The following is a 24,536-nucleotide window of genomic DNA, read 5'->3' as shown; positions in this document are numbered from 1 at the left end:
CAGAATTTGGGTACTATAAGGATAGTTATAAAAGCCTATTTTATATAGGTCTATCAGCATCTATGTCACATTTATAAAATAGGTGTATTGTTGGAAATGTTTCTCGGTGCCCTGTTATAAAATTATGCTCTTTATTTCATTTCAGGTATTTTCCACACAATACCTATAACTTCTTGGCCTTGGTTTTTGTGGTGGAGGAAATTAACAACAGCTCAGATCTCTTACCCAACATCACACTGGGGCTTCACATTGAAGAGTCTTTCAGGGAAACAAGAAATATAATTTCTGAGGCCTTTACGATTTTGGCAGGAAAGATCTCAACCATAAATTTCAACTGTGATTCATCTCACACAGTGGCTGCTATCATTGAAAGTTTTCCAGTTGAGGAATCACTTCGATTCTATAACATGTTCCAGATATACCACTACCCACAGGTCAGAGAGATTAAAGATTATGGTGCCAAAGTTTGACTGAAACCCCCCCCTGAAGCAACTATCCATGTAAAGCGAAACATAGCACTATGTCAGACCTATGATATGAGAGCAGCTGATATACTTTTTAAACATTTTTCCCATTCCCAGGTTTTTCTGGAGGAGGCAAATGGATTAGGGAATATCAGAATTTTAATGGGGTTTCAGTACTGGGTTGGGACTAGGAGACCAACAGTATCAAAAGTAAATCCAATGATATGAACCATCAAGAACCCCCATGATCCCCTAGTCCAAACAAAAATACATACATATACTTTCTTGTAAGGATTACCTTTTTTCAGCAATATCTCTGTCATTTGCATAAAACTATGACAGAAGAATAGCAACAAATACACAAAGTATTCCTATAAGTGGCTGAGGATACAGGCCTCTTTAGCAGCTGTGGTAGCGGGTGAGAAGGAATGTGGGTGGGAGAAAGACAGAAAGAGAGAGAGAGAGAGAGAGGTGAGAGTAAGTAGGGCTCTAGCCTTTGTCCTATTTCCCTAAGACAGTGGCTGCTGCCCTTGAAGGTTTGATAACTACTCTTTATATATAAAAAATTTTAACCATTCAACACCTAATGTGGTTGTCACAGCTGTTTCCCACATGGAAGTACATATATGGAAATTCAGCATACTAATGCAGGAAACATATGAGCACAAACCCAGAAAATTTGGTTATGCCACCTGTATGTTGCTCTTGCCTGTGCCCAACCCCTGCCATCCACCCAAACACTCTCACTAGAGGTGTAGCCAGACTCAATATTTTGGATGGGCCCAGAGGTAAATTGGATAGGCCCTTCCATACGCTTGTGCCCCACCCCCAACCACACACCACAAATATCTTCCCAGAGATATTTTTTAAGAACATAAGAGGATTTTTTTCACCTATCCCACATTTTCATCCTCTCCTCTGTGGCATCCCAGCATCTGCACTCCTGTCCCTGAAATCCATCCCTCCCCGATGTCAGTACAGGTGTCCTTGGTGTCTGCAGCAATTCATTCTCGCTGCTTGCGCCGGTCCCGCAGGCTTCCATCTGCCATGTCCCACCCTCGTTTACGTCTATTTCCTGTCTGACAAATTGCAGCAGATGGAAGCCTGCGGGGCTGGTGCAAACAGCAAGAATGAATTGCTGCATGCACCAAGAAAACCTGTACCAATACCAGAGAAGGAAGACCAGAGCACAGATGCCGGGATGCCATGGAGGGAAGAGAGCAGTGTGGCACTGCAGCTGGGTGTGCCTGAGCCAAGAATGGGTGGGCCTGTGCCCACCCAGGCCCACCCATAGCTACACCACTGACTCTCACACTCTTGTTCCATGTTCCAAAGGTCAGGGTAGAAAAACAAGCTTAAGCAGTAGCTAGCAACCCATCAGAGCACCCATTGTTGAAGACAAATCTAAGCCACCAGCTTCCCCCTCCACAGGTTACCGTTGACGGGGCCAACTGTGCTTCATACCCGCACCCAGATGCCTGGCTCTTCATGTATAGTCATTCAGCTTGCACCCATACAATACTGTGAACTATAGTTTATTTCACAAATTTCTATCCCAATCCATCTAAAGTTCTGGGCATGTCACAGAAAAACATTCATAATAAATAGAAATAACAAAACATAAAAACAATACTCTATACAATTCAAACAGATATATTTGATACATGGTTGTTTGCTGAATAATCTGAAACCTTGGGAGAAGGTGGTGCTGCCTCATTTTTGAGCGATAAAGCATTCAGGGTGCATAATCATATAGAAGAGTCATATGTGATGCCACTTCCTAATGCAGTTCCCCAGGGGTCATCATTGTCTCCATTATAATTTAATGCATATTTTCAGCTTTTAGCATTTATTAGATCATTTGGTTATACCCCTTATTTGTAGGCAGATGTGCATTTTTTTTGTTCCTAATAAGGGAAATACAGGTGTGATCTAAAAAAAAAAAAGGATGAATGAATGTATTCAGACTATTTGCTCATGGCAAAAAAAATTTGTTATACAATGTGGATAAAACTGATATCAGGAGTTGGTGATTAGTCAGGAAGTGAAAATGTTGGTATTTATCTTTTCTCTGAGGACAAGCAGGCTGCTTGTTCTCATGACTGGGTGACGCCCACGGCTGCCCCGAGGAACGGAAATCTTCCTAGCAACAAAAATGTACTAGAGCCTTCGAGCGCGCGGGCGTGGCCATCTTCCCGCCCGTCACGTGAGAATCCCGATTAGTTTTGTTTCTTTCCGCGGTGAGGGAGAGACTGCTTGCGGTCTCTCTCTGTTTTTCGCCCCGTAAAGAGCCTTCATTTTTGCGTTTTTTTCACTTTTCTTTCTTTTTTCGCTCTTGTTTGAGCTGTTTTCCTTTAAAAAAAAAGAACCCTTAATTTCTTAGTCTCTTAAGTTTCTTTTCACCTTTGTTGTGGCCCTCTTAGGTCGCGCGTACGTGTTTCTCATTTTTGTGCCCTTCTATTTGGCACCATCGAGAACTTTGACTTCACCGCCGCTATTTTTCCGTCCATGACATTGAGGATTCCCAGTGGATTCAAGAAGTGCAGTCAGTGCAACCGGGCAATCTCAGGTATCGACCCCCATGTGTGGTGTATTCAGTGCCTTGGGCCCGACCATCGCCCAGACGCGTGTAAGTTGTGTCTTAGCCTTAAAAAGCGGACACAGGCATCGAGACAAGCTCAATGGGACCGTCTGTTTGGAGCTTTGCCCGGGACTTCAGCGTCAACATCGGTACCGAGGTCAGCGGCGACGATTTCGGCACCGGAGATGGCATCGACATCGGGAGCGCAGGTAATGGCTGTCCAGAGACCACCGCACGCTGGGAGCAATGAGCCATCGAGTGGGTCTCCACCTGCCTCGATGACTCCTGCTGTGCAGGCCCACCGGGACCGACCGCTTTCGGACCCGACCCCAAGGAGGCGTGTGGATTCCACGTCCTCCTCGTCAGCACCGAGGAGTGTCGAAGACGTGCATTGAGCGAAGGCTAAGAAGCATCGTCATCGGTCTCCTTCCAGACACGGTACCGGGAGCTCCGGGGCATCGAAGGATTTGGCACCCATGAAGCGTCAACGCCGGGAGGACCCCTCACCCTCCATTCAAGAGGTGTCAGTGCGTAGGTCCTCGGACAGCCCAGTACTGCCTCCTCACCCTTCGCAGATTCTACCTTCGACTCCTGCACCGGCCCCACAGCTTTTTCCGGCAGAGACTCTGGACGAGTGCATCTGAGCCATTCTCTCAGGTCTTCTGGAAGGGCTGCTGCGTCAGTCTGTTCCAGTACTGGGGGTGCTTGTGCCCTCGGTACCATTGATGGAAGCGGCAGCTGGCTCTCCGCCTGTGGTGAGGTTCCCAGCATCGGTGCCCTGCAGCATCGGCCTCAGCTGCCACCCAGGTCGACTCCCTGTCAACATCATTGGAGAGAGTTTCATCGCTGCCGGCACGGGAGTCGACTTCTCAACGTCGTTATCGACGACGTGGTTCCTCGGAGTCGAGACGAGCCCGGTTTCGGACTGCAGTCAGAGAACTCTTGTCCGAAACCGAGGAGGATGCCTCGTGGGAGGAAGAGGAGGATCCAAGATATTTCTCTTCTGAGGAGTCATGTGGTCTTCCCTCTGATCCTACTCCTTCACCAGAAAGAAAGCTTTCTCCCCCAGAGAGTCTTTCTTTCTCTTCATTTGTCTGGAAAATATCTGTGGGCATTTCCTTCCCTGTGGTATCTATGGATGAGCCCAGGACTGAGATGCTCGAGGTTCTTGACTATCCTTCGCCACCTAGTGAATCATCCACTGTCCCTTTGCATAATATCCTTAAGGAGACATTGCTTAGGAACTGGATGAAACCACTAACTAATCCCACCATCCCCAAAAAAGCTGAGTCCCAATATCAGATTCACGGGGCCGCTTGATAACAGTGATCATAATGTGATCAGTTTTGATATCAACATTGAAGGAACTATACACATGATCCTGGACCTCGCGGGGGGGGGGGGGGGGAGGGGGCAGCAGAGGGAAGATGGATGGGACTGGGAGGGGTGGGGAGCAGAGGGAAGGAGCAAGAGATGGATGAGACTGGGAGGGTTGGGAGCAGAGGGATGGACCAGGAGATGGATGGGATTGGGAGAGGTCAGGCACAGCAGAGGGAAGGAGCAGAAGATGGATGGGACGGAGGGATGGTGAGCAGAGGGAAGGAACAGAAGATGGATGGGACTGGGAGGGGTGGGGAGCAGAGGGAAGGAGCAGGAGATGGATGGGACTGGGAGAGAAGGGGAGCAGAGGGAAGGAGCAGGAGATGGATGGGACTGGGAGGGGTGGGGAGCAGAGGGAAGGAGCAAGAGATGGATGGGACTGGGAGGGTGGGGAGCAGAGGGAAGCCTACTGGAAAGAAGACACTGCATAAAACAGAAGACACTGGGACCAAAGTGAATAGAAAAACTAAATGATCAGACAACAAAGGTAGATAAAAGTATTTTATTCAGAATTTATTAAATGAAATGTGTCAGCTTTTTGAAATGTGCATCTGTGATATTTTGCCTGTAAATTTCAATTCCTTCCTCCATATTAGCATATTCATTTGCATATGTATATATGCAAATGAATATGCTAATATGCTCCGCCCATTCTTTGCCCCTCCCCCCCAAATGAAACAGTCAAACTATGCCTATGAGCTCTACAGTCCATGCAGGTGACTATTCAACTGCTGGAGCTGCTTAGGTTTGTTATAAATTACCCCAAGTCCCATCTTCTCCCTGCTCAGATATTTATAGGAGCTCTGCTGGACTCGCAGACGGCTCGTGCCTATCTTCCTCTCATCACTCAGAATGAGGGGGCGCTTCTGCATCTCCAACCTCCAGTCTCTGGCTCTCACGGCCTGGATGTTGAGGGCGTAGAATTTGCTTCCTTGGGTCTTTCTGAGGGTGTTTCCCGGGTCTTGCTTGCTTCCAGAAAAGATTCCACGAAGTTTGCCATCTGGTGTGACAGCAAGGCCCTAGATCCTCGCTCTTGTCCTACACAGACCCTGCTTGAATACCTTCTACACTTGTCAGAGTCTGGTCTTAAGACCAACTCTGTAAGAGTTCATCTTAGCGCAATTAGTGCTTTTCATTATCGTGTAGAGGGTAAGCCTATCTCTGGACAGCCTTTAGTTGTTCGCTTCATGAGAGGTTTGCTTTTGTCAAAGCCCCCTGTCAAACCTCCTCCAGTGTCATGGGATCTCAACGTCATTCTCACCCAGCTGATGAAGCCTCCTTTTGAGCCACTGAATTCCTGTCATCTAAAGTACTTGACCTGGAAGGTCATTTTCTTGGTGTCTGTTACTTCAGCTCGTAGGGTCAGTGAGCTTCAAGCCTTGGTAGCCCATGCTCCCTATACTAAGTTTCATCATAACAGAGTAGTCCTCCGCACGCACCCTAAGTTCTTACTGAAGGTGGTGTCAGAGTTCCATCTGAAGCAGTCAATTGTCTTGCCAACATTTTTTCCCTGACCTCATACCCGCCCTGTGGAACGTCAGTTGCACACATTGGACTGCAAGAGAGCATTGGCCTTCTATGTGGAGCGGACAAGCCCCTTCAGACAGTCCGCCCAAATGTTTGTTTCTTTCGATCCCAACAGAAGGGGAGTTGCTGTCGGTAAACGCACAATTTCCAATTGGCTAGCAGATTATATTTCCTTCACTTATGCCCAGGCTGGGCTGACTCTTGAGGGTCATGTCAAGGCTCATAGTGTTAGAGCCATGGCAGCGTCAGTGGCCCACTAGAAGTCAGTCACTATAGAGGAGATTTGCAAGGCTGCAACGTGGTCATCTATCCATACATTCACATCTCATTACTGCCTTCAGCAGGATACCCGACGCAACAGTCAGTTTGGGCAGTCAGTGCTGCAGAATCTGTTTGGGGTTTAGAATCCAACTCCACCCCCCTAGGCCCATTTTTATTCTGTTCCAGGCTGCACTCTCAGTTAGATGTTCTTCATAGGTCAATCCTTGTTATGTCCTTGCTGTTGCGAGGCCCAATTGACCTTTCTTTGTTGTTTTGAGTGAGCCTGGGGGCTAGGGATACCCCAGTCATGAGAACAAGCAGCCTGCTTGTCCTCGGAGAAAATGAAGATACATACCTGTAGCAAGTATTCTCCAAGGACAGCAGGCTGATTGTTCTCATATACCTGCCCGCCTTCTCTTTGGAGGTGTCCTTATCCTCTTTGCTTTGTTATCGAACTAATTGGGATTCTCGCGCAACAGGCAGGAAGATAGCTGCACCCGTGCGCGCTCGAAGGCTCTAGCAAACTTTTGTTGCTAGGAAGATTTCCGTTCCTCGGGGCTGCCGTGGACGTCACCCAGTCGTGAGAACAATCAGCCTGCTGTCCTCGGAGAATACCTGCTACAGGTATGTATCTTCATTATATCGTCCCTAACAATGGAAATGCAGATTGCTCAGGTAGTAAGGAAAGCATGGAATAAACGCAGAATAGTGTGTCAGTGTGTCAATTGAGGACATACTTCCAAAGAAAGGAATTTTGGGCACTAGTAGACGAATCGTAGACTACTGCAATGCTATTTATTTGGGCTTTCTGAAAAGTACTTTAAGAAAGTTACAAAGAAGTCAAAGTCCACAGACTAATTATAAAATGCAGTATTACAAATGACTCAAAAGTCACCATAGGCATCAGACTTTAGACTATACCTTACTGTACACTCTATAAGCTGGTTTACAATGTCTTAACATGTCAACTGTTAAGTTTGTCATAATTGAATATTTTTGTTATCACCTTGTTAAAAATCAATAAAAATAATTGAACACAAAAAAAGAATTCAAAGTACCAGTGCATGTTTTATCATCCATAAGAAAACATAGGGTGAGGTTGATTCAGTTGCAATGGCTGCCCATTGAATTTTGCAAAAGGTTCTAAATCTTATGCCTGGTGTATGAAGTTTTTCATGAGATAGGGATGGGATTTTTGAAACATAATTTAAGTATTTATGCCCTCAATCATGTACTGCAATCACAGTCGACGCTTACTTTAAATTTGTCATCTTGTAGGAAGTTTAGGTCAAAAGAAAACAGAGTCAGTGTTTTTAATGGATAGCTTAATTTATGTGGAATGTATTCCCTACTGAACTGAAAATTAACATGAAACATAAGCAGCTTAGGACGTCTTTAAAAACTTGGATATTTAAACATTATAATATACCAAACCAATTAATGGGGATTTTGGTTGGAATCACCAGCTTTGAAGGTGGGGGAAGGGTTATGCATCATTTGTTTTTTCCAATTGTTTTTATATGTATTCCACTCTGTATGGTTTATTAAGCTTAAAGTTGCAGTTTATAATACCATGTATTAAATTATATTTTAAAATAGAATGAATATAAACGTTCACTGAAGTATCCACCCAGTGAATATTCACCATTTGATCTCATGAGCAGATTAATCCCATTTTCAATAATAATGTTAGGTGGAAACACAAGAATCTGCCAGAATGGACTTTGCAATTACAGAGCGAAAGCAACACACCTTTGTGCTATGAAATGAAATGTGGAGGAGCATTTTCGATATGATGTCTAAATCTGATTTTTGCTGAAAATGTCCAAAACTCAAGTGGTGAACATAGCGATTTTCAAACCAGAAAAACGTCTCTTTTTGTTTCAAAAATGGCCATTTGCTAGATGTTTTTATGCTCAGTGCATCTATCTTTTAGGACCATTTTGGAAAAAAAAAAAAAAACATCCAAGGGAAAAACACACTAAAACAAGCCATCAGGATGTATGGGGGGGGGGGGGGGGGGGGGGAGGGGGGCAGCATTCTTAGTAGAATGGCCTCACAGATATCCCTGCAAAGCAGTGGGGCACCGCAGTGAACTTCACCTAAAAGGTCCCAGGTACACATTTCACCCTTAACCCCTTATATTGTATGGTGAGCCCTCCAAAACCTACTGTACCCACTAGTTATGTGACCCCCAGCTTTGTTTAAGGCTTTTCATTGTTTAGGGTCAATATAAAAACAGGAAGAGGCAATTCAAGCATCTCAGCATAGCTCTATCCACACATCAGTGCAAGTTATAGTACAGTATTTAAATCTTCTGGCTACAATGCACTTTATTGTAAGAGGCAGTCAAAGGCTAATCAAAAGAATGGGGATTGGCATTTCATCATGAGCCAAACTGTTCAGGACCTCTCGAGATTAGGTCTATAACCTCCCCACAATCACCTTTCTGCATAATTTAAATAGTGAGTGAACTTATTACTGGATGCACACAGTGGACTTGAACTGAATAATTTCTGGGGATGGGGTTTCATGATAGCATTGTGCTTATTATTTCAATCAGTTTTTTTGTACAAGTTTAACTTCATTTGTCTTTATTTGAAATTTCATAAATAAAAAAATTTCTAAAAATTGAATAAACTTATCAATGGGGTGGAGCTAGGGTGGGGCGGGGCTAGGATGGGGCCCCACCAAATTGGTCTGCACAGGGCCCCGCACTTGCTAAGACCTGCCCTGCGTAGCGGGACTCTGCAGTGCAGGCTGCCTGGAGGAGTTGGGGTCTGTGAGTCTGCCATCGGCCTCCGATGGGGTTTCCCATGCTCCGCAGCTCGTGACAGGCGCCATTTTGGATTCGCCGAGGGACGCTGCTAGTGTGGTTCCTGAGGTGGAGGAGCGCAGCTTGCTAGTGAAGAGGCTAGCAGATGTCACGGGAGTCTCGGGGGTTGGTAACCACGGAGGCTTTGGCCTCTCAGGGACAGGGAGACCAGTTTTCCCCCGAGTTTATTTGCTGATGCACCAGGCATTTTTGTTGAAGAGGGCCTCCCCGGGTTCCCTGTCACTCCCCCTGAAGTCTTTGCTCCTTTCAGGTCAGCATGGCTCTGAATTGGTGGCAGGAACATCTCCCTCATTTCCTGCAGACCCGCCGTATTTGAAGCGCAGGCAGGTGACTTCCATGTCTGAAACGGGCTTCGTTGCTTCCCGTTTTCCCCATCCATCCCTGTTTGAGGGGGCAGGAGGGTATTCCAGAGGCATGCAGAACTCGGGGCTGGGGGATCTTGAAGAGGGGGAACTTGGTCAGGAGGAGCAAGACGACACGAAGGCAGTTCGGATTTTTCATAGACACAAGCTACCTTCTCTTATTTCAGACTCCTTGCAAGAGCTAAATATTGAGGATCCTGAGGCAGTAGCTACTGCGGCGCTGAACGTCAAAATGGCTAACACCAGAAAGCCGGTCCGAGCCTTTCCAGTACATGAGGCTATTCAGGAGCTCATCTCGGACCAGTGGCCAGAGCCTGAGGGGAGCCTGAAGGTAGCTCTCACCATGGCCCGACTCTATGCGGGGGGAAGTCACATCTGTCTTTTCGCATTTCCTAAGGTAGACAGCGGTCACCAAGAAAACCACCCTTCCAGTTGAGGGAGGTGTTGCCCTCAAGGATATGCAGGATCGCCATTTGGAGGCATCCTTGAAGCGCTCCTTCGAGGTTTCGGCCTTGACTCTGCAGGCTTCTATTCGTATTTCGTATGCAGCTAGAGCCTGCCTTTCTTGACTCCAACACGTAGTGCAGCAGGAGTTGGAAGTTTCAGCCCCCTTGTCAGAGGTTGCCTCCCGAATGGAGTCAGGGCTTGCGTACTTGGCTGAAGCCCTCTACGATTTGGTTAGGGCCTCGGCTAAGCAGATGTCCCTAGCTGTTTCAGCTCGACGTCTGTTATGGCTGTTCCATTGGGCGGCTGATATGGCTTTGAAGCAGCGTCTCACGAAATTGCCCTTTCGTGGCAAATTGCTGTTCAGTGAGGACTTGGACAAGATTGTTAAAGATTTGGTTGATTCCAAATCACAGCGCCTGCCAGAGGACAGGCTCAAGTCCGGGCCCAGAGTACCTTCGGCGAGGCCGAGGTTTTGTGATGCTCGGCGTTATCATCCTGGCCGAACTTCTGTTCCGTTACAGTGTTCCACATTTCAACAGCGCTCCTTTCGTTCGGACAAAATGCCCACTAATCCTGCACAGAGACAGGGAGGCCCCAACCGGGTTTCCCAATGATGGGGTGCTGGTCCACTCTTCTGTTCCTTGCATAGGGGACCATTTGGCCCTGTTTCTAGAGGAGTGGGCCAAAATCATGACAGACCTATGGGTCCTCGAACTGATCAAGCATGGCTACAAGTTGGAGTTGGCGGCACCCATTGGAGACGGCTTTTTGGAGCCCCGCTGCACTACTACCATTAAGCAGGTGACGGTGATCGACACGTTGCGCTCTCTTTTGCAGCTAGGTGCGGTGGTTCCATTCCCCAGTCTGAGCTTCGAGGAGGTTGCTATTCCATCTACTTCGTGGTACCCCGGAAAGGGGGGTCTTTCCGGCCGGTCCTCAACTTACAGAAGGTGAACGAGTCCCTGAGGGTGCGGCAGTTCCGCATGGAGACACTGCAATCGGTTATAGTGGCGGTGCAGCCTGGGGAGTTTCTAACCTCATTGGATCTCAAAGAGGCATATCTCCATATTCCAATTTGCCCACTTCATCAGAGATTTTTACGGTTTGCGACTTTAGGCCAGCATTTTCAGTTCCGCGCCTTACTGTTTGGGCTGGCCAGGGCATCGCACACCTTTTCCAAGGTGATGGTGGTGGTGGCAGCCTTCTTGTGGAAAGAAGGGGTCAGAGTCCATCCTTATCTGGACATTTGGCTCATTCGAGCAGACTCAGAGTTGGAGAGTCGGCAAGCCACATCACGGGTTATAGAGGTCCTCCAATCCCTTGGTTGGATCGTCAATTTCCCGAAGAGCCATCTAGTTCCCTCACAGTCTCTAGAATATTTGGTGGTTTCCTTCAACACGGAACTGGGTTGCATATTTCTTCCCAACGGCAGGCGCCTCAAGTTACAGTCACAGATTCGACGATTAATGGGACTTCCTCGCCCTCGAGCTTGGGATTATGTCCAGGTGCTGGGGCTCATTGCAGCCACTTTGGACGTGGTGCCATGGGCAAGGGCTCACATGAGGCCCCTGCAGCATGCCTTACTCAGTTGATGGTCTCTGACTTCTCTGGAGTATTAGTGTTGGTGTCCTTGGACTCCAGCATCCAGGAACAGCATGGCTTGGTGGCTATCCGAAATCCATCTCAGGCGGGGAATGCCGCTTGCTTCCCCTCAATGTATTCTAGTGACTACAGATGCCAGTCTTTCTGGATGGGGGGCTCACTGTCTACACCATTGTGCGCAAGACCTATGGTCGAGTGTGGTTTCCAGTTGGTCCATCAATCATCTGGAACTGAAGGCCGTTCATCTAGCCTTTCTAGCGTTTCACAAGATCTTAGAAGGGTGAGCAGTACAGGTTCTGTCGGACAATAAAACAGTGGTGGCCTACATCAGTTGTCAAGGCAGCACACAGAACAGAGCGTTGGCTTACAAGGCAGCTGTCATTCTGACTTGAGCGGAGCATCATCTTCTTCTGTTATCAGCAGCCCACATCACCGGTCTGGACAATGTGCATGCCAGCTTTCTCAGTCACCATGCCCTCGATCATGTGGAGTGGGAATTGGCGACAGAAGCGTTCCAGCAGATTTGCAACAAGAGGGGAACGCCAGGGATCGATCTAATGGCGTCCAGCTCCAATGCCAAAGTCGTTCGATTCTTCAGCAGATGCCCTGTCACAGCCGTGGCCTCCATCCACACCTGTATGTGTTTCCTCTGTGGCCCTTGATCGGTCGAGTTCTTCAACGGATCCGCCTTCACTTGGGTCTGGTGATCCTGGTGGCTCCAGACTGGTCACATCATCCGTGGTATGCGGACTTGCTGCGACTTCTGGTGGGGGATCCGTTCCGTCTTCCTCTCCCTCCCAGACCTTCTGCATCAGGGGCCTGTGGTTATGGAAGATCCTTGCCGCTTTGGTCTTATGGCTTGGCTCTTGAAAGGGCAAAGTTAAGAAAGGTTATTCTGACGAAGTGATAGCTATGTTGCTGAGGGCTCGCAAGTGATCCACGACTACAGCCTATGCTCGGGTCTGGCATACTTTTGAAGCATGGTGTTCGGTGCATGTGTGGTCGCCAATGCGGGCTTCGGTTTCCCAGATGTTGGCTTTTTCACAGGAGGGTCTGCATAAAGGTCCTGCCTACAATTCTCTTCGGATGCAAGTGGCAGCACTGCTTTGTTTTCGGGGCCGTGTGGCTGATTCTTTGATTGCAGCTCATCCGGATGTGGTGCGCTTCTTGCGTGGGGTGTTGAAGCTTCGTCATCCATTGCGTGTCCCGTGCCCTACTTGGAGTTTGCATCTTGTTTTGCGTGCTTTGCAGTCAGCGCCCTTTGAGCCACTTAGTCAGGCTTCAGAGAAACATCTTACACTTAAGGCGGTATTTTTGGTGGCCCTGGCGTTGGCGCATAGGGTATCGGAGATTCAGGCTCTGCTGTGTCGAGATCCCTTCTTGCAATTTTCAGAATCTGGGGTCATGGTTCGCACGGTGCCCTTATTTCTTCCTAAAGTGGTGTCTGCATTTCATCTGAATCAGCCTCTTTTTTCTTCATTTCGGAAGGAGGACTGCCTGGAGTCTTTTCGGCAGCTACACCTTTTGGATGTCCGGCGTGTTCTTTTGCAGTACTTACAGATGTCAAATGAGTTTCAGTGCTCGGATCACTTCTTTGTCCTATTTTCGGTATCGCACAGAGGTTTCCCAGCATCTAAGGCGCACTGGCTCAAGGAAGCAATTGTTTTGGCTTACCTTTTGGCTGGGAAGTCTCCACCACAGACTTTGAAAGCTCATTCCATGCGGGCACAGGCTTCTTCTTGAGTGGAGACTTGCCTGTTTTCCATTCTGGAAATCTGTCGGGCGATGACATGGGCGTCGCACCTTTCATTTGCTAAATATTATCGTTTGGATGTTGTGGCACGGGAGGATGTGCATTTTGGAGCGGCGGTTCTCTTTCGGAGAGCTGCAACTTCCCGCCTGGCATAGGGAGTGCTTGGGTGCATCCCACCAGTTCCTGGATTCATCTGCTGCTGAAGCTAAGGAAGGAAAAATTAAGACGTACCTGATAATTTTCTTTCCTTTAGTCACAGCAGATGAATCCAGGATCCCTCCCTGTTGCAGTCTGTGGTCAATTTCAGCTGGTAGATGGATACAACCCACCAGTTCCTGGATTCATCTGCTGCTGAAGCTAAGGAATGTTGGGTTACACCTTTATGTGCATAAACTGTAAGTTACAAACGTATTTCTAGAATCTTAGCTTGAGCATTTACATCAGCTGTGACTAAAGGAAAGAAAATTATAAAGTATGTCTTCATTTTTCCATAGTCCATCCAGACTCCATGCATATAAACAGCCACTTGCAAATTTTGTTCTACCAAAGCCTATGGTCTATGTGATTTAAACTGTTATGTCACAGAGACAAAGATGAACATAAGAACATAAGTACTGCCATGCTGGGAGACAGACTGAAGGTCCATCAAGCCCAGCATCCTGTTTCCAACAGTGGCCAATCCAGGTCACAAGTACCTGGCAAGATCCCAAAAAAGGTACAATACATTCTATACTGTTTATCCTAGAAATAAGCAGTGGAGTTTCCCCAAGTTCATTTTAATAATGGTATGGTTTTTTCGTTTAGGAAGCCATCTGAACCTTTTTTTTAAAACCCGCTAAGCTAACTGCTTTTACTACATTCTCTGGCAATGAATTCCAGAGTTTAATTACACGTTGAGTGAAGAAAAATTTTCTCAGATTCTTTTTAATTTACTACTTTGCAGCTTCATCGTATGCCCCCTAGTCCTAGTATTTTTTGGAAAGAGTAAACAAGCGATTCACATCTACCCATTCCACTCCACTCATTATTTTATAGACCTATCATGACAATATGTTCATTATTTTTCCACAACAGATCAGCTACACCTCACAGAATCTTTATATGAGCGACACTGATACGTTTCCTTATTTCTACCGCACTGTCCCCAATGAGTTGCATCTCTGTGCTGGGATAGGCAAACTCCTGAAGCATTTTGGCTGGAACTGGGTTGGTATCATTGCACCCGATGATGAAGGCAGTGAGAGGGCTGTGCGGATTCTGAGAGAAGGAATTGAACAGAACGGTGGCTGCGTCTCATTCCATGAAACCTTCCCTCACCACGGCAGAATCCCAGATATGCAATTAGAGAAAATTGCCGGCTTAATTAATGAATCCTCTACTGTGAACATTCTCTACTTTAATGAAAATTCTGTATTTACAATACAGGATGTGATGAGGTATTACTTTCTGCAGATACCTGGCAAGGTTTTCATCTCCATAGATAAGATGGAGCTAAGTTTAGAAATACTATTGGGTTTTCATATGAAGAACAACTCCTTGATATTTACCACGCATAGGAAGGATATGCCAAAGTTTTTCAAATTTATCCGTGAGACGAATCCTATCTGGCTTAAAACTGATTATTATAGTTTGGATTGGTGGCTGAGCCTGTGTGACAGCAACTGCCCAAAGAATATCAAAAGACAATGCAACCCTAGGAGTATATCCAGCCATACAGGTTCATCCGAATTCAGTGATCACTGTCACACCACACACTTTGCAAGCAGCTATAATGTGTACAATGCTGTGTATGCCGTGGCACACGCACTGCATAACATGATCATGTCTGGCTCAGGAAATGACACCACACGGAGAACAGAAAATTGGGAAATTTTGGGTTATTTGCCATGGAAGGTAACATCATTTGTTACAGGACTTCTTTATTCAGAATAAAAAGAGTGATATACTTTGGAACAGAGTGAAATGGAAGCTTTCACAGAGGAGGGAGAGTGCTGTGGAGACTGTGGGGTCCTTTTACTAAGGTGCACCAAAAACCTGGCCTGCGCTGGTATAGACGCGTGTATTGGATGCGCACAGGTCCATTTTTCAGGGGACCTGCAAAAAAGGCCTTTTTTTTGGCCGAAAATGGATGTGCAACAAAATGAAAAATTGGCATGCGTCCATTTTGGGCCTGAGACCCTACTGCCACCCATTGACTTAGCAGTAAGGCTCCTGTGTTAACTGGGTGGTAATTGTCAGCGCATGTACAATGCTGGTTACCACCCGGTTAGTGCCACGCACCAGAAACTTTTCTGGCGCCCGTAGCGAATGCACATAAAAAATGAAATTACCACCAGGGGCACACAGTAGCCAGGCGGTAGTTCAAAACTGACATGCGTAGGATGCACATACGCACCTATGCGGCTTAGTAAAAGGGCCCCTGTATGACTTCATAGATTTTCAGTCCTTGTGGTCAGAGCAGGGACAGTATATTGTATTAAGTGCTCCAGCTGAACTTTTAGCCTTACGTATCCTATCTCTTCCCTAGGATTTTGATAATTAAACAACAATCATCATAATTTGAACACCACCCCTCCCACAACAATGCTGTATAGTTGTACATCATACTTTTAATATTACATTTTGCTTTGTATGTAGGTCTGTGTCTCATTTCCCTGCAGATAAGATAATATGCTGATGTTTTCTTGAGTTAGTGAGGCTGACATAATCTATTATTTTTCTTTGATGGCTACTATCACACCGCGATGCCTCTCGAGTGTAATTAGTAACTTGTTAGTCCAGGTCCACGACTTCCTTGGAAGGTTTCTTTATAAAATTTGTTTTTTAATTATTTTGAAATCATAATAGTTAAGAACCATAAAGCTCCATTGTTGCAGGGTCCTTCTTCTCCTGGTTCAAATCATATAACAGCTAAGTTCATGTAGGGAGCCCGCTTACGGATTTTGCCTATAAGGGTGGCCAAATAAAGCCCCCCTTTCAACAGGATGCACTCGCTGGCTATACCAGAGTGCGTATAGCTCCAGTCTCTCACAGAGTTCAATACTATCTTTTAAAGAAAGTTCATTCACTTGAAAAAGTTCATATATTACAATTACGTCCAGCAAACTCAAGCCCTTTGTACCCTCTCCTCAGTTAACATTCTGAGGCACAGGGGACCCCTCCCTTAAACATACCAGCAGCCTAACATCTGATATCCACCCACATGGGTCAGGCTTGAATGCAGTATCAAGTTCCTAATATACTTCAAAAGGAAACAGGTTTAAATGCTTGCAGTAATTCCAAAGGTTAGGTTCCAGCGCCCATACCTCCAAGGCTTTCTTTTTAAGGATCCTTCCTTTGGATGAAATATGAAATACACAATCAAGTTTATCAGGCCCTCCTTTCACCTTTGCCAGAGCAGAAATGTCCATGGGCTGTGGCTCAGGTGTTCCTCCCTCCCCTTGAATTACTGAAACCTTTTCTTTGGGCACTCCATCGGTTCCTCCCCTTTCCCCTTCTTCTGCAGCTGATAATCCTTATGATTAGCTGGCCTAAAAGGGTCATGAGACCCACCCTCAGGAACTTGGGAAGTGTAGTCAGTATTATCCTTCCTGGAAAGGTCCCGTGACTTGCCCTAGGGATCTTGGGACTTGTAGTGAGGGCTAACCTCTCTAAAAGATTCATGGGACCTACCCTGGGGAAACTGGGAGTTGTAGTCCTTTAAGTCTTCTGAGAAATGTCTGGTTCTACCTCATGGAGACTGGGAATTGTAGTCCCTTAAGTCCTTTGAGAGATGTCTGGCTTTTGGGCACCATTTCCCAAAGATCTCTCCCCCCCCCCCCCCCCCCCCCCCCCCCCATATCTACCTTGCTCATCACACTACCCAGATTTTAATTTCTGGGGGGAACAGTCTGGAATGCAGTTCCACCACTTCTTTTCAGATCCAGAGCAGCAGAGGTGTCCTACTCCAGCCCCTCTCTTCCAGACAGTCTTTATGTAAAATGAAGGAAGGGGGTGAGCCTGGAACAGAGCAGAGAAAGGTCACTGTACTCCCTAACTCGGGGATCGATGCTCTGAATTTGACACTGGAACAGCGCCCGATCAATATCACGAGAGCAGCGCTGAAAAATAGCTCCCCGATGCTCAACTGTAAAAAGATACAAAAAATATCCACACTGTTTGACTGAAAGCAAGAGGGAGGAACATGTCTGGTGCATGTGCACAAGAGTTTTGTGATAAACAACTCTTGTACGCATGCACCAGGCAAACTCGGAAGCAAAGCACACACTGGGACCATTATTCTGCACTTTAAATATGAGCTTTTCAAAAAATATATTTTCAGCTGAAAAGCTTATATTTGAGGACAGAAAACAGGTGCTACTGTGTGCTTTCACTTTTGGGTTTACTCTGAGCTGCATACATTTGTCTCTTACTACCAGTGCTTAGAGGCTTACACAGGCTTCCTTCTGCTTCTTCCTTCTGCTTTCAAATTAGATAAAAACTGGAAAACATGAGAAATCCTCTCTACTAACACCCCAACGTGTGCTCCGAGCTGGTGTTAGGTTTTCAGCGTTAAAGGCGGCTTTGTTTTGTGTGCTGTTCTCTGAGCATTGACTACATTTCCAATTTTCCAAGTTTATTTAAAATTTGATATACTACTCAATCAACAATCTAGGGGGTCCTTTTACTAAGGTGCACTGAACAGTGGCCTGAGCTACTGTAGGCGTGCGTTTTGGATGTGCACAGATCCATTTTTTAGCGCACCTGTAAAAAATGCCTTTTGGGGGGGGAGCTGAAAATGGACATGCAGCTAAATGAAAATTGGCGCACGTCCATTTTGGGCCTGAGACCTTACCACCACCCATTGACTTAGCAGTAAGGTCTCATTCGTTAACCAGGTGATAATGGTCAACACGCATTCAAATGCCAATTACCGCCCATGCACCGGAAAATAAAAATATTTTCCGGCATGCTTACTGGACGTGTGTAAAAAATGAAATTACAGTCTGGGCCAAACGGTAGCCGGGTGGTAATTCCAAACTGATGCGTGTGGGCGCCTACACGGCTTAGTAAAAGGGACTCTAGGTGATGCACAACAATAAAAAATGGGAAAAAGAAAGGAATGTCAATCATAATGAAATGGGAGAAGAAAGGAAAGGAAAGTGGAGGAGAAAAACAAAACGTTAGTAAATAACAAGCAAAATTAAAAAGTGTCCACTATCCAGCTCATTTTTGAAAGTGATCGCTGGCCATCTTCCGACACAAATCGGGAGATGGCCGGTGATTTCGCAAAAGCGGCCAAATCGGTATAATTGAAAGCCGCTATTTTGACACCATCGCTGCTTTCCTGTCGCAGAGCCGGCGAATGTTCAAGGGGGCGTGTTGGCAGCGACACGAAGGCGGGACATGGGCGGTCATGGGTGGGGTTACGAAATGGCCGGCTTTAGCCCATAATGGAAAAAAAAACCCGGCGATGAAGAGCATTTGGCCACTTTTACTTGGTCCCTTTTTTTTCAGGTCCAAGCTTCAAAAAGGTGGCCGAACTGACCACATGACCACCGGAAGGAATCGGGGATGACCTCCCCATACTCCCCCAGTGGTCACCAACCCCCTCCCAGCATAAAAAACAGGTTACAAATACTTTTTTGCCAGCCTCAAATGCCGTACCCACCTCCATGACAGCAGAATGTGTTCTGTCCTCCGACACCTTTTCTGTTATTTGCACTGCAGAGTCACATTAGCAATGCATTGTGGTAGGTGTAGGTATTGGTAGTTGGTAGGCTCTGCTTTTCCCCCTGCTTTACTGGGTCAGAGTGTGCCCTGTTTTGTTTCCTGTTGTAGTCCATGCGGTAGTGGCCATTTTTGTAAGATAGTTTTAGATCCCTTTCCTGTGTTTCCCATATCAGAGAATGTAGTTCTTACCTTGAATGGTGCTGAAAGAGGGCATTGTACACCATTGTGCCAGCTCTGACCTACTGCTAATCTTAGTACCAGAGGACTCTTTGCCAGTGGGGGACAACCTCTGATCTGCAGTTAACTGTGAGTAAACGTGGTTATTTCAAGAAAGGACTTTTTCAGAGAGATTAGTCTTCAGGTGTGAACTGGTGTGCCAAAGTTATACAGCAGCAATAAGTCCTAGAGGCTGTATGCCGGTCCCTGGAGCAGTTTTAGTGGGTGCAGTACATTTGTGGGCAGTGGGTTTTGGGGGGGGGGGTTGGGGGGCTCAGCTCCCTAAGTAAGGGAGCTATGCACGTGGGAGCTTTTCTGAAGTCCACCGCAGTGACCCCTAGGGAGCCCGGTTGGTGTCCTGGCATGTCAGGGGGGCCAGTACACTAAAAATGCTGGCTCCTCCCATGGCCAAATGCCTTGAATTTGGCCGGGGTTTGAGATGGCCAACATAACTTTCCATTATCGCTAAAAAACAAAGCCGGCCATCTCAAACCCCGGCCAAATCCAATGCATTTGGCTGGCCGGAACCGTATTATCGAAACAAAAGATGGCTGGCCATCTTTTTCGAAAATACGGGTCTGGCCAGCTGTTTGCGGCGCCGCCAAAATACATCGCCGGCGCCGTTCGATTATTCTCCTCCACGCTATCTGTGCTAATCATTGGGCCCTCTTTTACAAAGGCGCACTAGCATTTTTATTGCTTCTAACGCTGGCATTAGGTTTTGAGCATTGGCTCATTAGCCCTTCTTCTCCTGATAATCCCTCCTCCTTTAACTAACCTTCGGGAAGTACTAACACACGCTTACCGCAAGCTAACATGCACTACCACTGAGCACACTCAGGCATCCTGCTGTAGCTTTTGTATCAATTCAAATTGGGGTTTTTTTTAGCGCTGGGGCGGGTCTGGGGGCAGACAGTAGGTAATCAGTTACAGTGGGGGAAATAAGTATTTGATCCCTTGCTGATTTTGTAAGTTTGCCCACTGACAAAGACATGAGCAGCCCATAATTGAAGGGTAGGTTATTGGTAACAGTGAGAGATAGCACATCACAATTAAATCCGGAAAATCACATTGTGGAAAGTATATGAATTTATTTGCATTCTGCAGAGGGAAATAAGTATTTGATCCCCCACCAACCAGTAAGAGATCTGGCCCCTACAGACCAGGTAGATGCTCCAAATCAACTCGTTACCTGCATGACAGACAGCTGTCGGCAATGGTCACCTGTATGAAAGACACCTGTCCACAGACTCAGTGAATCAGTCAGACTCTAACCTCTACAAAATGGCCAAGAGCAAGGAGCTGTCTAAGGATGTCAGGGACAAGATCATACACCTGCACAAGGCTGGAATGGGCTACAAAACCATCAGTAAGACGCTGGGCGAGAAGGAGACAACTGTTGGTGCCATAGTAAGAAAATGGAAGAAGTACAAAATGACTGTCAATCGACAAAGATCTGGGGCTCCACGCAAAATCTCACCTCGTGGGGTATCCTTGATCATGAGGAAGGTTAGAAATCAGCCTACAACTACAAGGGGGGAACTTGTCAATGATCTCAAGGCAGCTGGGACCACTGTCACCACGAAAACCATTGGTAACACATTACGACATAACGGATTGCAATCCTGCAGTGCCCGCAAGGTCCCCCTGCTCCGGAAGGCACATGTGACGGCCCGTCTGAAGTTTGCCAGTGAACACCTGGATGATGCCGAGAGTGATTGGGAGAAGGTGCTGTGGTCAGATGAGACAAAAATTGAGCTCTTTGGCATGAACTCAACTCGCCGTGTTTGGAGGAAGAGAAATGCTGCCTATGACCCAAAGAACACCGTCCCCACTGTCAAGCATGGAGGTGGAAATGTTATGTTTTGGGGGTGTTTCTCTGCTAAGGGCACAGGACTACTTCACCGCATCAATGGGAGAATGGATGGGGCCATGTACCGTACAATTCTGAGTGACAACCTCCTTCCCTCCGCCAGGGCCTTAAAAATGGGTCGTGGCTGGGTCTTCCAGCACGACAATGACCCAAAACATACAGCCAAGGCAACAAAGGAGTGGCTCAGGAAGAAGCACATTAGGGTCATGGAGTGGCCTAGCCAGTCACCAGACCTTAATCCCATTGAAAACTTATGGAGGGAGCTGAAGCTGCGAGTTGCCAAGCGACAGCCCAGAACTCTTAATGATTTAGAGATGATCTGCAAAGAGGAGTGGACCAAAATTCCTCCTGACATGTGTGCAAACCTCATCATCAACTACAGAAGACATCTGACCGCTGTGCTTGCCAACAAGGGTTTTGCCACCAAGTATTAGGTCTTGTTTGCCAGAGGGATTAAATACTTATTTCCCTCTGCAGAATGCAAATAAATTCATATACTTTCCACAATGTGATTTTCCGGATTTAATTTGTGATGTGCTATCTCTCACTGTTACCAATAACCTACCCTTCAATTATGGGCTGCTCATGTCTTTGTCAGTGGGCAAACTTACAAAATCAGCAAGGGATCAAATACTTATTTCCCCCACTGTACATAGTAACATAGTAAATGACGGCAGAAAAAGACCTGCATGGTCCATCCAGTCTGCCCAACAAGATAAACTCATATGTGCTACTTTTTGTGTATACCTTACCTTGATTTGTACCTGTCCTTTTCAGGGCACAGACCGTGTAAGTCTGCCCAGCACTATCCCCACCTCCCACCACCGGCTCTGGCACAGACCGTATAAGTCTGCCCAGCACTATCCCCGCCTCCCGCCACCGGCTCTGCCACCCAATCTCGGCAAAGTCCTTAGGATCCATTCCTTCTGAACAGGATTCCTTTATGTTTAGCCCACGCGTGTTTGAATTCTGTTACCGTTTTCATTTCCACCACCTCCCGCGGGAGGGCATTCCAAGCATCCACTACTCTCTCCATGAAAAAATACTTCCTGACATTTTTCTTGAGTCTGCCCCCTTCAATCTCATTTCATGTCCTCTCGTTCTACCTCCTTCGCATCTCCGGAAAAGGTTCGTTTGCGGTTTAATACTTTTCAAATATTTGAACATCTGTATCATATCACCCCTGTTTCTCCTTTCTTCCAGAGTATACGTGTTCAGGTCATCAAGTCTCTCCTCATACGTCTTGTAACGCAAATCCCTTACCATTCTCGTAGCTTTTCTTTGCACCGCTTCAATTCAGTTAGTGCAGCTTCACTGCCACATGCTAATCGATTAGCATGAGGTTAGCATATGAGCCCTTACTGCATACAAAAAAGGTGTTGGTAAAAATTAGAAACATAGCACCATGATGGCAGATAAAGGCCAAATGGCCATTCTGCTGTTTCTTCACACCAATTCTTGAGGCCTCTGTGCCTTTCTCTTGCTATAATGATCTACTGCGCCACTGAATCCCTCTCCTCTACTTGGCTTAATCACTAAACGCCATTTTGATAAAATGGCTCTTAACGATCACTTCCTGAATGATGTCATTTTGAAAACAGGGATCTTTTACAGCGTCTTGCAGTAACACCTGTCAGTAATAGTAATAACTTTTTAAATATATTTGTTTTTGAGTTATTTGGAAAAATGTTGAGGGTCCCATTGTTTTAGAAACACGGTGTATAAAGGGGAACCTATTTTAGGTGCCAAGAATTCACATATATAGACCCCATCCTATAAAAGAAAGTAGGCACCTCTTTTTCTTTACAGAATACTAGGGTAAAAGCTAAATATATCCCTATATTTTAGGAGTAAGCACTTACACCAGCCATAGAGCCACAGTGGCTTTTCTAAAATCTGCCCTTTACATGCGTAAACTAAGGGTCGATATTCAGCTTGGTAGGAGCAATCTGAACTAGAAAAGTCCCCTCACTAGAGGCATTGTCAAACCATCCCAGCATAACTCATCACTTATATCAGTAAGTCTGAATGTTGACAACAGTGCTAAAAGTTAAATATTTAGGGGCCCTTTTACTGAGGCATGTGGAGGGGCATAATCGAACGGGGGCGCACATCTATAAGGGTGGCCATCTCTAAGGCCGGCACCGTAAAGAGGCGTCTCCGACCGTATTATCGAAACAAGATGGGCAGTCATATTTCATTTCAATAATACGGTCGGGGCCGGCCAAATCTCAACATTTGTGTCAACCCCAGAGATGGCCGCCCGTAGAGATGGCCGGCATTGGTTTTCGCCGATAATGGAAACCGAGGCCAGCCATCTCAAACCCGGCCAAATGCAAGCCATTTGGTCATGGGAGGGGCCAGCATTTGTAGTGCACTGGTCCCCCTCACATGCCAGGACACCAACCGGACACCCTAGGGGGCACTGCAGTAGACTTCATAAATTGCTCCCAGGCACATAGCTCCCTTCCCTTGGGTGCTGAGCCCCCAAGACCCCCCCAAAACCCACTCCCCACAACTGTACACCTTTTGGGTGAAGGGGGGCACCTATATGTGGGTACAGTGGGTTTCGGGTGGGTCTTGGAGGGCTCCCATGTACCACCACAAGTGTAACAGGTAGGGGGGGATGGGCCTAGGTCCACCTGCCTGAAGTGCACTGCAGTGCCCATTAAAACTGCTCCAGGGACCTGCATACTTCTGTCATGGAGCTGGGTATGACATTTGAGGCTGGCAAAAAATGTTTCAAAATTTATTTTTAGGGTGGGAGGGGGTTGGTTACCACTGGGGGAGTACGGGGAGGTCATCCCCCATTCCCTCCGGTGGTCATCTGGTCAGTTCGGGCACCTTTTTGAGGCTTGGTCCTGAAAATAAATGGACCAAGTAAAGTTGGCCAAATGCTCGTCAGGGCTGGCCTTCTTTTTTCCATTATCGGCCGAGGCCGGCCATCTGTTTACCACGCTCCCGTCCCGCCTTCGGTACACTGCTGACATGCTCCCCTTGAACTTTGGCTGGCCCTGCGATGGAAAGCAGTTGAGGGCAGCCAAAATCAGCTTTTGACTATACCGACTTGGCCGCCATTAGGAGAAGGCCGGCCATCTCCCGATTTGTGTTGGAAGTTGGCCACCCTTCTCCTTCGAAAATAAGCAGGATAGATGCCTACGTGCATCCAACACACCTACTGCGTGTCCCAGTCAGTAATTCCATTTTTGACGCATATCCAAAACATGCGGTAGAAAATATTTTCTATTTTCTACCATGTGGCGCTTACCCGGTGGTAATCGGCAATGTACGCGCACTGACGCTTACCACCCAGTTAATGCATGAGACCTTACCGCCAAGTCAATGGGTAGCAGTAAGGTCTCAGGCTGAAAATGGACATGTGTTCATTTTAATTTTGCCACACGTCCATTTTTGGCCGCAAAAAAAATGCCTTTTTTTCAGGCGTGCTGAAAAATGGACCTGCGCGCGTCCAAAACATGCACCTACACCAGTGCAGGCCACTTTTAAGTGCACCTTATTAAA

The sequence above is a fragment of the Microcaecilia unicolor genome, chromosome 3 (genome assembly GCF_901765095.1).
Source record: "Microcaecilia unicolor chromosome 3, aMicUni1.1, whole genome shotgun sequence".
NCBI classification, from domain to species: domain Eukaryota; kingdom Metazoa; phylum Chordata; class Amphibia; order Gymnophiona; family Siphonopidae; genus Microcaecilia; species Microcaecilia unicolor.
The sequence above is the reverse complement of the archived record's forward strand: the minus strand, read 5'-3'. Positions refer to the sequence as shown.